The sequence below is a fragment of the Carcharodon carcharias genome, chromosome 2 (genome assembly GCF_017639515.1).
Source record: "Carcharodon carcharias isolate sCarCar2 chromosome 2, sCarCar2.pri, whole genome shotgun sequence".
In the NCBI taxonomy this organism is placed as follows: domain Eukaryota; kingdom Metazoa; phylum Chordata; class Chondrichthyes; order Lamniformes; family Lamnidae; genus Carcharodon; species Carcharodon carcharias.
The window spans coordinates 130,251,514-130,256,596 of NC_054468.1; positions in this window are offsets into that span (position 1 = coordinate 130,251,514).

Genomic DNA, 5,083 nt, shown 5'->3' on the forward strand with positions numbered 1-5,083 from the left:
CTGGGCCCCGCCCCAACAGCCCGCCCCCGCTCCCGCTCCCGCTCCCGCTCCACCAGTCCCGCCCCCGCCCGGGCCCCGGGCCCCTTCCCCCTGCCCCTCCAGCCCCGCCCCCCACCCTGCCGGCCCCGCCCCCGAGCCCCACCCCCGCCCCTCGCCCCATTCACTGAGTCACACAGTCCAGAAAATCCTCCCAGTATCGCCCGCCTCTCAACCACTTCCAATTTATATAGCGCCAGTCACGACCTCAAGACGTCCCTGTGGATTTTTGGACTGACTGGCAGGGGAAAGGCAGGGTGGGGAAGGGGGAGGGCGGGGAGTGGCAGTGGGAGGGTGAGGGAGCGGAATGGCTTTAGGAGGGGGGAATAGCAGGGGGAGGGGGGAGTGGTTGGGGGAGAGGGTTAGGGAGCGGCAGGGGAGGGGAGAGGAAGGATGGGGAGAGACTGAGGGGGGTTGTGGGAGAGGTGGGATTTGGGGGGGAGGCCTGGGGGTGAGGGGTTGGGAGAGTGGCTTGGGGGTTTGGGGCAGAGTAGGGGGACATTGAGGGAGAGGTGGGGAAATTTGGGGGAGGGACGAGGGGAGAGGTGGCAGGGAGGGGGAAGGGACAGTGGAAAGGGGTGGGGTATTGTGAGGGAAGGAGGATTAGTGTGCTGAAAGGCGAGTTAGGGGTTGGGAAGGGACAAGCGGAGGGGGATCAGGAGGATGGGGAGAGGCAGAAGGTGGGCCATAGGAGAGGCAGGGGGTAGGATGGTAGAGGAGAGGGGTTACAGAGGGTGCAGGAGGGGGTTAGGCTGGGCACGGGTGGGGAGAGGGTGGGTCTGTGGTGGGGGAGATGTGCGGGGTAGCATGAGGGAGAGGGAGAGGCAGGGTAGGAGAGAAGTGGGGGAAGGGTGGGGAAATAGGTGGGGAAGGGAGGGCAGTTGGGGGAGGGAAGGGGGAGCAGTTAGGGAGTATGGTGAAGAAGATGGGGGAGGGTTTATAGGGAGGGGTGTATCATGGGGGCAGGTGGGGAAGGGGTGGGGAGGGCAGGGGAGTAGGGTCGGGGGAGGAGTGATGGACAGGGCCATGGGGAGGGCTGGTGTTTTTGAGGAGAATTGGGGGTGGATGGTGGAGAGGTGGGGGAAGAGTGGAGGAGAGGTGGTTGGAGGGTGGCAGTAAGGCAGGGGGTGGTTGGAGGAGCAATTGGGGAAAGAGGGAGATGTGAGGGTGGGGAAGAGGAGAGAGAAAAGTGGCTAAGGGACAGAGAGTGTATTGAGGGTGGGGGAGTGAGAGTGGATTGAGGTTGGGGAATTGAGGGAGGACAGAGGGTGGGGGAGTGCGGGAGCTGTGTGGATGGGGGATTGAGGGAGGAGTGGGTGGGGAGGTGAGTGGATGGGTGAGAGAGGGAGGTGAGTGGGTGGGGTGTGAGGGAGGTGAGTGGGTGGGGAGGTGATTGATGGGGGGAATGAGGGAGGTGAGTGGATGGGTGAGAGAGGGAGGTGAGTGGGTGGGGGAGTGAGGAGGTGAGTGTGGGTGAGAGAGGGTGAAGAGAGTGGGCAAGAGGGACGAGTGAGGGTGAGGAGTGAGGGAGGAGTGAAGATGGGGAGAGGGGCAAAGAAGGGGGAAAGGAGAAGGAGGGAAAAGGGGTGGGAAAGACGAGGGAAGGATGGGGGGAGTTAGGGAAGGGGAGGGAGGAAGACACAGACAGAGGTGAGACAGAGGTGGTGGGAGGAAGGGGTTGGGAGGAGGAGTGAGGAAAGGAAGGGTAATGATTAGATGGGATGGAGGAAGGAAGGGAAGAATAGCGGTGTAGAGGGTGGGAGGGATGGTGGGAGAGATTGAGTGGAAAGGAGGGAAGAGGAGTGTCCAGAAGGGAAGAAGGGTAGTGATGGAGGGAAGTGAGGGATAGGGATGATGTGGAAGGGGATGGGGAAGTATGCGGGAGAGAAGAGGTGAGGGAAGGAGAGGGAGTGAGGTGGAGGAGTAGTGAATGTGTTAGGGGGTTAGGGATGGAAGGAGGAGGGAGAGGGGATGGGGAGGAAGGGGAGAGGTAGGGAGAATGTGGGAAGGGAGGAAAGGTTGTAAGGAAGGGGTGGGGAGGGAGAGGGAGTGAGTGCAAGTGGAGGGAGGGAAGGAGAGGATGGGGATTTAGGGTAGGGAAAGTGTGAGAAAGGAGGGGAGAGAAGGATGGGGTGGGAGGGAGAGTATAGAGAGAGGGAGCTGGAGGGAAGATGGGTGAGTCAGAGGTGAGAAAGAGAGGTGGGGTGAGGATAGGAGAGGGGGAGAAGGAATGGGGTAGGGAGGGAGGGGTAGGGTGAGAGAAACATGGGAAGAGATGGGGAAGGCGCTGGAAAAGAACAAAGGGGGGGAATAGGAGGGGGAGACAGAATGGGTGTTGGGTGAAGAATGGGAAGGAAGTGAGGGGTGGGTGGGAGGGGGAGAGAGTGTGGGACAATAGGGGAGCTGGGGTGGGGGGGTGGGGGTGGAAGGAGGATTATCATCAGCAAAGATGATAAGAACAAATGTGCCAATCTGTTGAGGGCTTCCAACTGCTCTTTAATGGAGAAGGTGTCCTCTTGGCTAGAGGTGAAGACATAGATGGAGCTGAGGGACTGGCTGGCTGAGGGTTTCGATCGCTTGGCAGAGCTCCCTGTGAACCAAAGTAGAGATGATTAGTGCATGGCAGCAGAGTCAAAAGCAGGAGAGGGAGCACTTACATTTGCATTGAGAGAGGGATGATTTGGTGCAGAATCCTCAGGTGGGTGTTCACCACTGACCTCACAGTCACCACAGGCACGCCCATATCCTTGTCAGTCAGCATGATGGCAATTTCCTCAAAGTGAGTGAGGGGCCTAATGTGGGCTACTCAACTCCAGGTCTGGGACCTCTTCCTACTGTTGTGAGCAGGCTTCTCCTGCATGAAAACAGATGGAGAGAATTTGAGCAGGACACATGGCACTGCGTGGAGTGTTTGTAGCAGAGACGTGGACGGGATGAGGACATGAGCTCCAGAGGATATGAGCCTGATGGAGACGTGAGGGTGTGTGTGAGTTAGTGGTGTCGTCTCTTGAGGTGTGAGAACCTGTCAGAACCGATCGGATCATTCATCCTGTTGTGGCACTGGGTAGCTGTCCTCTTTTGTGGGAGATTGGCATTGACCACTGCTGCCACTGCCTCCCATGCTGGATTGGTGACCTTGCTTGCTGGTGTTCGTCCAGAGCAAGGATAGGGGACACCACGGCGAGCCTCCACTGCGTCCAAAAGGCACTCAACAGACGCATCATTAAAACAGGGGGCACAGTTTTCTTGTCTTTCAGGACCATGTCTTCCGTGCAGCAGTCCTGGGATGGAAACACTGAGAGGTGTGCGCGTGGCTGCAGTTTAAAAATGGCACCCGGTGAGGATGTGACGAAATGGTGGTGTAGCGGGTGAATGAAAGCCCACCTGTCATCGTAAAGTCGTGTTTCCCGGGAATGTATAATTAATGAGGCGGGATTGGGACGATATTGTCTTTTTCCTGTCCCCTACTACACTCAGTGCAAATCTGGGACAGTTCTGTCCAGTGTTAAAATTAAGATAGCAAAGGAACCTTGTGCACTTAGAGACCCCATTACATGATTTAGCCTCTTTAATAGTGGCTTACTAATTCCTAATCACCTTGGTCACTTACTTCCAATCACCGAACAGAATTCTGAAAGTTTCTATCAACTTCTTGACTATGGAGAGTATCATAGAATGGTTAGAGCGCAGAAGGAGGCCATTCAACCTATTATGCCTGTGCTTGCTCTCTGCAAGAGCAATTCATCGAGTGCAGCTCCAATGCAAATTTTTCCTCTTCACATAATGATCCAATTCTCTTTTGTAAAGCAAAATTGAATCTGCCTCCACTACACTCTCAGGCAGTGCATTCCAGATTCTAACTACTTGCTGGGTAACAAAGTTTTTCCTCAATTCACCATTGCTTCTCTTGCCAATCTCGTTAAATTGGTATTCTCTATTTCTTGATCCTTCCAGCAATGGGAAGAGTTTCTCCCAATCTACCTTGTCCGGACCCTTCGAGGTTTTGTATAACTTTCTTTATGCTTTCTTGGAATGTGGGCGTCACTGGCAAGCTCTGCATTTGTTTCCCATTCCTAATTGCCTTTGAGCTTAGTGGCTTGCTAGGCCATTTCAGATGGGAGTTAAGAGTCACCATTGCTGTGGGTCTGGAGTTACATGTAAGGTAAGAATGGCATCATTTCCAGTGAACCAGATCGGTTTATACAGCAATCGATGGTACAGGTTGAGTATCCGCTATCCAAAATCCTCGGGGCTGATTAATTTTCAGATTTCAGATCATTTTGGTTTTCAGATACTCATATAAACTTACATTACAATAGCCTAAGCCTAGGCAAGCTATATTCTAAAGTAAATAAACTGGCTAGAAAAGTAGGATGTAATATTGAATGATAAATACAGGGTACCTGTAATAAGTTCCCACATGTGGCGCCATCTGCGATTCTGCTTGTAAGAGAGTGTTCGCAAGGTAAACAGGGCAGACAAACAACTAGACTTTCCGCAGTAAAGGTCGGGTGTGGTCAGTGAGGTTCGTGTCGGCTCAGGTCAGGGATTCCCACGCTAAATGTCGGGTATGATCAGTGAGGTTCGTGTCGGCTCAGGTCAGGGATTCCCACGCTGAAGGTCGGGTGCGGTCAGTGAGGTTCGTGTCAGCTCAGGTCAGGGATTCCCATGCTGAAGGTCCGGTGTGGTCAGTGAGGTTCGTGTCAGCTCAGGTCAGGGATTCCCATGCTGAAGGTCCGGTGTGGTCAGTGAGGTTCGTGTCGGTTCAGGTCAGGGATTCCCATGCTGAAGGTCCGGTGTGGTCAGTGAGGTTCGTGTCGGTTCAGGTCAGGGACTGCCCGTGCTAAAGGTCGGGTGTGGTCAGTGAGGTTTGTGTCGGCTCAGGTCAGGGACTGTCCGTGCTAAAGGTCCGGTGCGGTCAGTGAGGTTCGTGTCGGTTCAGGTTGGGTCGGGGACTGCCCGTGCTAAAGGTCCGGTGCGATCAGTGAGGTTCGTGTCGGTTCAGGTTGGGTCAGGGACTGCCCATGCTAAAGGTCGGGTGCGGTCG